This window comes from Sciurus vulgaris, assembly GCF_902686455.1.
Source record: "Sciurus vulgaris genome assembly, chromosome: 2".
Lineage (NCBI taxonomy): Eukaryota > Metazoa > Chordata > Mammalia > Rodentia > Sciuridae > Sciurus > Sciurus vulgaris.
In genome coordinates, this window is record NC_136462.1 from 65,643,958 (window position 1) to 65,656,361 (window position 12,404).

The 12,404-nt window shown below is 39.9% G+C and overlaps 1 long non-coding RNA gene across 1 annotated transcript; it reads left to right on the top strand.

Annotated features, from left to right (window-relative positions):
* The first annotated feature begins 3,587 nt into the window (after nucleotides 1-3,587).
* On the top strand, nucleotides 3,588-9,050 carry LOC306653013. The gene is made up of 4 exons (XR_013761612.1): nucleotides 3,588-3,792; nucleotides 3,875-3,973; nucleotides 7,310-8,012; nucleotides 8,896-9,050. It is a non-coding gene; the product is annotated as an uncharacterized lncRNA (long non-coding RNA).
* Nucleotides 9,051-12,404: the final 3,354 nt, after the last annotated feature.

Consider the following 12,404-nt stretch of genomic DNA (forward strand, 5'->3'; position numbering starts at 1 on the left):
AGATGCACATTTTCAAGAGGGAAAATGGTGACTGGCTACAGCAACGATCTGAGTTTTATGGGGTTTAGCAGGACCAGGTCATGGGAGGAGTTGGTCCCTTACTTTTGGCAGCCTACTTTCAGTGGGCAGGGGGATTTTGGCAGTAAAGGAGATTGTGGACAAGTCAGATTCCTGAGCTCCCCTTTTCCCTGAGGGTTTTGTAAGTCTCCATTTCCTTTAGGAAGCATACGAGTTTGAAACACAAAGACCTTAGGGAACAAATGTCTGCCAGATTTTTAAAGTAGTTCACCTTCCCCTAACATCCCTACAAAATCTTCAGTGAAATCAAAGTTGCTTACAAATGTGGGGCGGGGGTATGAAAGATGGTGGAATGAGACAGACAGCATTACCCTACATACATGTATGATTACATGAATGGTATGAATCTACATTTTGCACAACCATAAAAACGAAAAGTTGTACCCCATTTGTGTACAATGAATCAAAATGCAGTCTGTAAAAATAAAAATAAATAAATAAATAAAACAAATGACTGTGGTGTGAATGAATCCTTTCTGGAGGAATATAAAAAATGTTGAGCTCTGTGTTAATGTTGGTAAAACATGAGGCTGCCTCTGGGGACTGCTGCCATCAAATTTCCTGACATTTTTCATGTTATGACATTTTCATATGTTAAGTCAGGGGAGTTTGCTTTTGTAAGTGAAGATGCATTGGGTAGGAAGTTAAGAGGCTGGAGGCTATCTGTCCAAGCAAGAAATGAAATGAGTACCTATCATGTGCTGGATGCTGTGCTATGAACCAAGAACACAATAATAACAGAGACATGGTCTACGCTATCCTGAAACTCTCAGTCTAATGAGGAAGAAGGATGAGACACATGTGGTAAGTGATGTGATAAAGAGATGCATAGGGTGTTATGAGAGCACATAAGAAGGTGCCAGGAAAGGCTCTAAAACAAAGGAAAACCTTCTAAAATAGGAATAATAATGTCAACATTTTCTGAATTTCTAGAAGTAACGAGAGAATGCAAGTTGCTAGCACTATGATAACTATATACTAGTCAAACATTTCATTTGAAAATTATAGTGCTGCTTTATGAGTTGGCAATCTAAGATGAAACAACTATAGAAGTATTTGAACATCATTCTTTAGACCTCCTAGTTCCTCCATTCCCCACACATGTTTAAAAACCATCTCATCTCATGGTATCTATACAGGTATTTTGTTCCCAGAGGAGCCTGCCTTCAGAGAAAAACCATGAAAAATACTGTAGAGGCAGTGGCTTTTGAAAAGAAAATTGAAAGGAGAGAGGTGATTAATAAATGATGATTTAGTTCTATCCAGGTATAATGAAGCAGGTAGACAAATTTACACTATAATAAGCTTGCTTTTTTAAAATAATGCATTTTAACAGAATTTGTATAAACCCAGAGATTAATTTCAGAATAAAGAAATAAATGTATTTGGATGCCCTGTTTTTATACACAGCATTATTTCTAAGCATATACTAATTATGAAAAAGGGGATGAGATGACTAAATTAATCAGACATTTATGAGACAAAATTAATGAGACAAAATTTATATATTTCAAATAGTTTTTGATATATGTTTAAGACTACACATATTTACTTCAGTATTTCTGAAATTCATCAAAATATTTTGAGTTTAGCCTGTGTTTCAATGTCTTCATCTCTAAAATTGGAATAATGTGAAACATTTCAGAACTTCTAGAACTAATGAGATAAGGCAACATTTTAGCATTGTGATAGGCACATAGTAGGTGCTCAATAGGCACAGAGTAGGTGCTCAATAACTCTTCCCACTTCTCATTTTATTTTCACCAAAAATACTTTCAAACTACTTGTTATTTTTGTGTTAAAGCTTTGACTCATTGAATCTGTTAGCAATTCAACTTCTAGAAACTTATTTTCTAGAAATTCTCAGACGAATGTACAAATGAATATGTATAAAGGTATTAATCATAGCATCTATATACTGAGTGGCCATTCTGTCATTTAAGAGGATTCTATATACTCACCAATATGGAAAGATATCTGAAGGAGCTATTCCTCAAGAAATTTGACGATATAATAAGATCCTACTCCTGTCTATAGAAGAAAAATGTAAACACATATATTTTTTAAAATCTTATAAGGATATATCTCAAACTGCTAACGAGTTTTAGAGGTGGGAGGGATGACTGTAATATTTTTTGAATTGTGTATTTATATAATAATGAATTGCTTACAATATATACATATACTATTATTGTAATTAGAAAACAAGCATCAAAAGGGAAGGAAAAGACCACCTCCAGGCTCTTAAAAAACTCCAACAAAAGGGAATGAAAAATTTTTTTAAGCAATGGCTACATTCAGGGTAGTTGTTCTACATTGGAGTCTAATTCTTATTGGAGAACATATGGATCATATGATTGGAAAAAATCAGATCTGTTAGATTAATACCTAAAATTATGACCACCATGCATAATCTTATCTCATACTAAAAAACTCTATAAGAAACTCACACATCTTGCACAAATATCATACTTACACCTTCCCATAAGACACTGTGTTGTGTGATTTAAAACTCCCCAGGTAGGTCTCCCTGACTGTAGCCCTCTTACTGGCTTATTAATATACCAGAAATTCTATCAGTAAAGAGTTTAACTTCTTCAGATTAAGGGATTATTCAATATTTAAATGCTATATCAAAGGTCCCTCTTATGTGAACCTGCAGCGTGCTGGATTTCTCTGTCATAGGGTTCATACAAATTTTCAATTTTCCTCAATTTTCCCCACAGAACTCAGCTCCTCCCCAAAGGACCGTATCTTGATGGCTCTCTTCCCAGTGCATTCCTCAAGGCCAGGCACATGCAAGGGTCTAAGTACAAGTGTGTCAATTGAATGAGCACTTCTAGGGAAACAAAATCACAAGAAGACTGCTCCTTTGCTTCTACTCCAACTACTGAGAAGTTAAATTGAGGAAATGTATGTGAAGGCATTTTATAAACTATAAACCACTACAAATGCATGTTATCATCATTGGAATGCAAATTATTTACTCAGATGGTAGGTTTTGATGGGTGGATATGTGCTATCCTGAATCTTCTCTCCCTGATAATGCCAAAAAAAATCTCTCACCCATCCTCTAGCTGCCTGTGTTCTAAAGACACCAACTTCTGCTATGAAACAAAATTAACGAGGAAATGTTTCACTTCTGAAAAAATGAAGCAGGAGCAAATGGGTAAGGATGATATTAGAGCAAGGTACAGAAAACTACATAAAGCATGTCTGAAAGCCTCAAATAGTACTTTTCATCTGTTCCAGGTCTTTGGTCACTGACACTTCTTTATACAAGTTGGAGTTCTTTGGCACAGGGCTTGTGTCCTTGTGAAAGGCAGGGCTTCACTCTCTAGGTTGCAAAGAAAGTGTTTTAAACTGGAATTTTTGTCATTAGTTTCCCAGGAAACCATTTTGGTTCTAATGCTAATTTGTGTACCTGACTTGTTTTCATTGAAAATGAGGTCTGTTGTTCTAGAGGAAGGGAAGCAGGACAGACTGCTTTGGGCCACTGCCCACCAAGAGGGTGCCAAACTGGGAGTGCCAAGTTTTGGTTCCACCCTATGCTCGGTGCCAGTTGGCACCAGGTTTCTCAGTTGAGGGCACCATAGTATAGAGCTGGGAGATGGAGAATCATTTTCCCTTTTCAGTCTGACCCCAATAAGAGGAGGAGAAGTTGGTCCCAGCAAACACTCACTGCAGTCTGAGTTAGATGGCACCAGCAGACAGGTCTGAGCAAGACAAACAGCTCAAGTCTTGGAATGGTTCTAAGTTTCCTGCTTAAGAAATTTCTTTTTATCTCCTCCCTCAGATGGAATGATGTCCCTAGAGGGTGTGGATACCTGGAACTCACCTCTACCAAGGCATTTACATGTGAAGTGTATTTACATTTCTGTGGCTTTTTCTTTTGGTGAGTAGAACCTCAGCAATGATGGCATTGGAAGGTGTGGCTTTGCATGGCAAAGAACGTAGCCTTCTTACTTATGCCTTTAATGTTCTCTAGAGATGTAGCTTATTTGGGCATTTTGGCTCCAAAGGCCCAGTTGAGAAGCTGGTTTATTCACTGATGAAAGTCCTGCTGCTTTGTATTGGCTGTTCACAGCTCACACCTGATTTTTATTGACTGTCACAGCTAGACCTGCTCTCACATCTCTGAACAATACACAAAGGAGACCAAGATTTTCACAGTCTTGGTAAAAACCATGGAAGTGGCATGTAACCAGCAAGTACGAGCCCTGGACTAGTGCACTGCTTTCTTTTTAGGCAAAGGTTGTCATATAAGCCTCATAGTCCTCTCTCTAGTCTAGAACACAGTGCCCAATATGGTACTATGGTGCACTGGACATGTGGCTACTCTGGTTTGAGTTGTGCCGCTCAGTATAAAATACACAGTGGGATTCTGAAGACTTCCTATGAAAAAATAAAGGGAGGTTTATCAATGCTCGTATGGGTTACATGTGGAAACAATAGTATTTTTGGCTGGATTGGGTTAAAGACATATAATTGAAATTAATTTAATTTGATCCTTTTTTCTCTTTTTAATGAGGCTATAGAAAATAAATATGTAAAATAGCTCACATTATATTTTGATTTCATAGCTTAGAACAAGTATCATTCATTCCCTCAGCCAATGTTTACTGAGTGACTAATGAGATGGAAAAAATCCCACCCAGGTTGTGTTCTCAGAGAGCTCCTAGTTTAGGGGAGAAGTAGCCATTTCCAAAGCAATAGCCTAAGGTGAGTGCTGGCAGAGAATAACTCAGGGAATAACAGGGTGAGTGCTTTGGGAGTCATAGGGAAAGAAAGACACTGGTACAGTGTATGAACAAGAGAGTCTGCAAGGAGGAGGTGAGTTTTAGGATACACAGGGATGTTAGCAGTCATAGTGATAAAGGACACACATGTGGGGACATGCCTGGCATGTTTCAACAGAACACAAGTAGTTCAGCTTGGTACGCTTATCATACAAATGGAAGAGTGAGTGGTGGAGGCAAAGCTGGGAAGATAGACCCAGGCTCCAGGATCTGAAGGGATTCTCATGGCATAAGAAAAAGTTTGCATTTAGACTATGGATCAGAAGTTGTCTAACTGCAATGTGCAGACAAATCTGCTGGGGAATTTTTTAAATGTCAGACACCAGAGACTTTGATCCTGATGAGTTAGGCCTCAAAATCAGCATTTTTGATCAGCATCCCTCACTGAACAGTAGTCCTTTATTCAGAAAACAATGCTACTGATAAGGAATATTTAATGAAGCAGAGACATAATCATGCTCACATTTAAGGGAGATACTTTGAGAGTGCAAGAAAGATGGGTGGAGAGTGGTGTCCTAAGGCTGCAGAGAGCATCAACTGTTTCAATCATCAGGGTGAAAACTGATGAAGGACAGTCTGTCTTAGTTTGTCTTAGTCCCTACCAAAGACTGGGTGGCTTAAACAACAGAAATTCATTCTTCACCATTCTGGAGGCTAAGAAATCCAAGATCAAGGTACCATCTAATTTGATTCCTCATGAGGACCCTCTTCCTGATTTGCAGGGCACTTTCTTTCTGAGGTGTAGGTAGGGAGAGAATATGAGTCTGTATCATGTCTTTACTTATAAGGGCATTAAACCCATTCTTGAGGGCTTCACTCTCATGACCTAAGTACCTCCCCCAAAGACCCCAGCTTCAAATACCATGACATTGGGGGTTAGAACTTCAACATATGAATTTAAGGAAGGGAGAAGGACACAATATTGAGTCAAAGGCAAAGTTTGAAGTAAGATGATGAAATTTTAAATGGAAAGGAGAGATGACTGCCAAACATATTTAGGCAAAATTGTCTGGCCGGTTGACTAACTTGGTCCTTGCTCCCAAACCCTTTCTTCTTGTCCCAGTATCATATCTAGGTAATGGTTTTGTTATTTATCTTTCCCCCAAACACTTTAGAACACAAAAGTCTTAGAATTTCCAAAGTAAAGTTGACAGAGGGTTCAACTCCAGAGAGAATCCTTCCTATTATGAAGGCATTTTTAGGGGATCTGAAGTAAAATTTGCCCTGGTACCTTCTCTAAATTCCCTCTTGTACTTCTGATCACAACTGCAAAAAAACCAGACAGAAACAAAGTGGAGGTGTCCTCACCTTTGTAGAACTTAGTGTCTGACTTGACTCCTCACTGTGAAGACACTATTTCGTGGCAGCTCACAGATGACATGACATTTTATAAGAACAAATGTGAGATCACACACCTTAGGTCTCACAGTCAAGCTAAAACCATTTGAAACTGACTTCCTGTTTAATTTGGCACAGTCTTATTAGTTTAGAATTTCTTTCAGATCAATGCTCTCTTTTCTCTCCAATAAAATTCAGTAAGAGGAACAAATACAAGATAAAAACAAAAAATAATTATGGTTTCAGAGGTCTTAGTCTGTAGCCTGCTGACTCCATTCCTTGGGACCTGAGGGGAGGCAGAACATCATGACTGGCAGAGGAAAGTGACTTTAGACATGGCCACCACAAAACAGAGAGAGAGACTCCACTCACCAGATAAAAAAATATATACCTCAAAGGCACACCCCCAATGACCTACCTCCTCCAGTCACACCCTACCTGCCTTCAGCTACCACTCAGTTAATCCCTATCAGGGGATTAATTCACTGATTAGGTTTAGACTCTCATAACCTAATAATTTTACCTCTAAATCTTCTTCCATTGTCTCACACATGAGTTTTGGGGACAACTACTATCAAAACCATAACAGATGGGGTTTTGCTATGTTACCCAACCTGCTCTTGAACTCCTAGGTTCAAAGGATCTTTCTGGGGGACTACCATGCCCAGCCTGATTTAAGTTTTGTCTGGAAAAACAAATCGATGGTAATAGTAGAGAGATCCTGAGGAAGAACAATACTTACATTGGAAAAGAAAAATAACTTCATAATTTCAAAGTAGCAGGTATTAATACCAAAACAGACGCATGATCCTTCAGAGCTGAATGAGAAGTTAAAAAATAGACTTATGTGTATATTGGAAGTTAGAGTCTCTTAAGAAAGACATTTCAAATTAGCAAGGAAATGATGGCCAATTTAATTAAAAATATCAGACAATTGTCAGCATTTTTAAAAAATGAAATTAAGAGTAATACCTTAACTCACATCATACCCAACCTGAATTCCAAATGGATTAAAGGTTTAAGTATTAAAGTATAAAGCTGCACGTCTTTGAACTAGATATTTTTCTTTTCTCTCCTTCTCCCTCTGAAAACAGGTAGTGGATGCTGTTGTATACTACCCGGATTCCTCCTTCAGGGCCTAGGCATCGTCCCCCCAGCTTCCTGAGGTGTTAACTGCTAATGAATCACAGCTGCATTCTTTTTTGTGACATGCCTTCATCTCTGTTGGCTCTCAGCTGGGGACAATTATGTCCCCAGGAGACATTTGGCAATATCTAGAGACACTTTGATTGTCACAGGGAGGGGAATACTATTGGAATTTCATAGTAGTACTGCAAAAAATATCCTCGAATAGGTTAAATATCCTAAATTTCCTTAAACATCCTAGAATACACAGAATGGCTCCCCTCTCCCATGGAGGTATTATGAAGTTGAAATGTCAACAGTACTTTTATGGAGAAACCTGGGCTTATCAAAGGAAGCTGCCTTGCCCAGTGTTGTACCCTCTCCCCAGGTCAGTCCACATCTAGTACAGTGATACAAAAACCTGATCCCCTTGTCTCAACTTAGAAGGGCCATCCCCACAAGCACTTCTTAAGGGATTTACTGAGGTCTCTTGCAACCACTTTGCAATTCAACTTCTCCTGCACAATTCTGCTGCCTTCACTTTCTCACAGGTGTTGTTTCAATAAATTATTGAATAAACATCCTGTAGGCAAACATTCAACTTCATGGGAATCTGACCTAAGAGAGTCGTCACCACGAGTGGACCTAGGAACCTGCTTACAAGATTTTGAGGTTGGTTTTCCACTGTTCAACTGGCAATCAGGACCCCATAACTGATGCAAAGTAAGATACTGATAGACCCTGGTATCATTGCAATTCATTGTTAGAACTTTTACAGGGAGTGAATTGGATGAGATACCAGTAGAAAGGAGTGTATTTATTGAGTGGTATGAAATCTCAGATGTGAACTATGGAATTGTTTGATGGTTGCTTGGGGTTTTTTTTTTTTTTTTTTTTTTTTTTTTTTTTTTTTTTTTGGTTGTTGTTGTTCCAGAGATTGAAATCAGGGGCACTCAACCACTGAGCCACATCCCCAGGTCTATTCTGTATTTTATTTAGAGACAGGGTCTCTCACTGAGTTGCTTAGCAAGCCTTGCTTTTCCTGAGGCTGCTTTGAACTCCTGATCCTCCTGTCTCAGCCTCCCAAGTCCCAAGTCCCAAGATTACAGATGTGAGCCACTTTGTCTGGCTGTTGCTTGGTACTCTTAAAATACTTGAAAAAGACCATGAAAGGCCAGAGGAATTATCAGTTGTCATCACAAGGCAAAGTGTGAAAGTCAGAGTCTTCTTGGCCATATAAATTTTCTCATTTCCTACAGCTAGAGGGCAGAAAATGCTGAGGATCAGCACCAGGATTCAGTTTTAAGGATGAAAGAGTCCTAAAGAAGGCTAATGAGTCAACCTCAACAAGTCTCCTAAATTAAGATCAGGGCCTTGAAGGAGTGGGATCCTGGGACATGAAATGGAGACAACTGAGTCATTGTATGGCAGAAGGGACCCACTTCTCCCTCTTCTGACCATTAAGGCCTCTTACCCCTCATCAAAAATGATGTAGAAGCCTCTACTAGCTAGTTCACATAAGCCCTGCCATGGATTTGTCCCATCTTCCCTCTAGGCCACCAGACCAATAACTGGGATCAAGTTACAACATAACACAACCAAGGAAGTGCTGGATCTGTAAGACAGAAAAGTGAGTAAATGCCAAGAATCTTTGGAAACTAGCCAAGATGTATTGACCGAAGCCAGGACAGTCTTATGGGAATGGATCTTGACGAGTGGATAAAGGGGGATGGAATGTAAAACTGGGTAAAGGAGAGTTTATCAGTATGGGACCACTTGCCTGGGTCACAGTATTTAATTCCTGGCAAAGACTGAGCAGACAGTGCTAACATGCCATAGGAAGCCTGGAAAAAACAATAACCTACCTTAAATGAGAAGTCCATGACAGATGGTGGAGGACAGATTTAACAAGCACGTGGAAATAAGCATGGCGCCGAGGATGCACTACCAAGACTGAAATATGCACTGATAGCCAGTGTGTTACAGGAGGACCTGCAGGGCGTGCTGTTTACATGATAAGGAATGCGCTGGTGAGGAGGCTACCAGCATTGCTGAGAAACTCAGCAGTGGCTGTCTTCTGTAGGCCATGGCTCAGGTAGGAAATTTATTACAAAACTGGTAATCATAGAACGAGGCGGATAATACCTGAAAATATGGAAGCTAGGTTGTAGCATCTAACTGTCAAAAGCAAGGTTAACCCAGTTCTTGAAATGAGTAATCTCGTTGGAATAGGAGCCAGGACAGACTGACATTCAGAGAGCTATGGAGACAGTTAATAAAGCATAGTATTCTCAGGAATAGGATATGGACAGCTAACAAAGGTACTGTTTAATTTTATACTCAGAACAAATAAAGGAATGATCAAGAAGCTGAGGGTAGGCATCCCAATAAAAAAACATGGTCCCCTGCCTAGTTGCTGGACCTGAACCAGTTCTCTGATTCTGAATCCATCTGTTAAATGAAAGGCTTTGACCCAGCAACAACATGACTGGAATGTAATGATTCCTCTAGTTCTTCCTCAAACAGCCCTCTGACCATATATTAAAGTAATTGTAGATGGAAAATGATGACCACCCAGAGATATTTTTTCAAATGTATATTTTTCAGTTGCGGGTGGACACAATACATTTATTTTATTTTTATGTCATGCCAAGGATCAAAACCAGGGCCTCAGGCATGCCAAGTGAGCACTCTACCACTGAACCACAACCCCAGGCCCTATCCAGAGATTTTGAAGGGAGTTAGACACAGGGTTTGAGTTAACACAGATAGCTGGAGGCTTGCTGTGTTTGGAGAGCCCTCTTGTTAATAGGGAATGTATCAGGAATGTGTTGAGCCCTGAGCCAGGTGTAATGATGCAAACCTGTAATCCCAATCACTCCAGAGGCTAGAGGATTGCAAGTTCCAAGCCAGCCCAGGCAAATAAGCAAGACCATGTCTCAAAATTAAAAATGAATAAATAAATAGAGTTGGGGATGTAGTTCAGAGACAAGCCCCTTGGTTAAATCCCCAGATCTCAAATCAAGAAAAAGAAAAAGGAGTTTACTCTGATACTGAGACCCAATGGTTATTTTGCCAGTCTTTGAATGTTTATTTGTAGTAAACATATTTGGTTGTTGGAAGAACTCTCACTGTGGTGCTTTCTTCTGTGAAGTAAAAGCTGTCATAGTTGGGGACGCCAAGTAGAAGCCTCTGAAGCTGTTTCCCACCTGCCAAGTTGTTAATTGATAATAACTTAAGGAGAGTGACAAGATACCCTTAAAAACATAAGGGATGCAGAGGCAATGGTGTATTTTTGTTTTCCCCTGCCCAATTTTGACAGCAGTAGAAAATGTACCGCTGCGATGGTGTGAGAGGTGCCTGGTGACCAGGGACTCATATCCCTCAGGGTTGAGAGTATAGATTATCAAGCGGCTAAGCTACCTAGACCAGCAGAGGTGCTAGCCAAGGGTGAAAGCAATCTAGAATGGATAATAGAGGAGGAGGAGGAGAATGAATACCAAATGTGGCTCTTGAGACCAGCTGCAGCAGCAAGAGTTGTCTTTCCCCCCACCCCCAACTCAACTTCCTTTTGTAAGTGTAGCCTAGAAGCAACATCAACCAGAATCCTGGAGAACATGTTTGCACATGGAATGAATTTACTGTAAGAAGCAAGTAGATCCAAGAAGTTCACAGGTTGGGCTATGGTGTTGCTGTAGTGCACCACCCAGACCTCTTTCCTTGAGGACTAAGGCACTCGTTCCCCAGCTCCTGGGAGTGATGCCTACTGACACCTCAAGGCAGGCTCCCTCTCTAGAAATTTCCAAAGACAAAAGGGAACTCTCATATAATTTTATGCCCCCTCCACAGGGCAGCCTACATCCACATGACCATTCAAGGCACAGATACAAAAGCCAGGCCCACAGCCTCACTTTGAGACAAAAGCCCTCTTAGCTCCAGAGCTCCCCAGCAGATCAGCTGAGACCACCACTGCAACTGCATCACAGTTCAACTTACCCTGCTGAGTCTTGCTGCTCTCACTTCTTTATACCCCCCAATAAACCTCCTGCAGGCAATCTCCAATCCAGAGTCTGCTTTCAGAGAAACTGACTTTAGACAGTGTGCAATTCACTTATATGTAAAATAATAGGAAGTGCTTTCTAATAGAATTAGACCTGCTGAACTGCACGCTCCAGGAAGACACTAATTTTCTATTTATTTATGCCTCATATCACCTACCTTATACTGCACTCATTAGGCACTGCATAGAATAATTCACAATGAACTAGCCAACTCTTGGTTCTTAGTGGGATCTATGCATTGTCCCTGCTATTTATTGAAATCTCTATTTTCCTCAAATAACTACAAATTCCGGCTTTATAGAAGACTTAAAAATTAAACATAAAGCACTGAGCATACTCCTTTTCTTCTCTTCTACCAGGTTAATCACTTAGAAGAAAACTTTAAACAGGAAGTGAGTCTCATAACTGAGAAGACACTCTGGAATGGAAGAGTAAGCATATCTGTTATCTTGGACAGAAATAGAGGGACAGAGAGACCGAGACATTTTATGCCCCTTATAATCTTTTCTTGCAACACTCAATAAATCATGGAAATTATTGAGATTCCCTCATATTTAACAGACATTTCCCTCCAAAATTTATTTTGAATCATAATGAAGACTGATTAGTTTCCTCATGGACTGCAATTGTGCTGAGAACTTTATTGAACAAGTTAAGCAAGTGTGACTATAGCTATAATGAGAACCCAATGGTAACTGCAGTCAATAAAAATAGCCTCTCTTTCCTATTTGCTCACACTAGACCTACCTCCAGGTTCATGTCTAGACTAGCATCGCATATTAGCCCCCTGTCAAACATCAGCAGCTGGCCTCACTGCCACCCTCACCAAGTATACAAATAAGTGACAGGTGATCTCCACAGGCTTTTAACAGGCTATCAGGTCACACACAGTACTTTGCTCAGAAAAACTCACTTACGTATCTCATCACTGATCAAATTCAAGTACTTCATATTTACAGTTTAAAAGCCCAAAATGGGTTAGTTTATCATAGCCCAGCTTCAT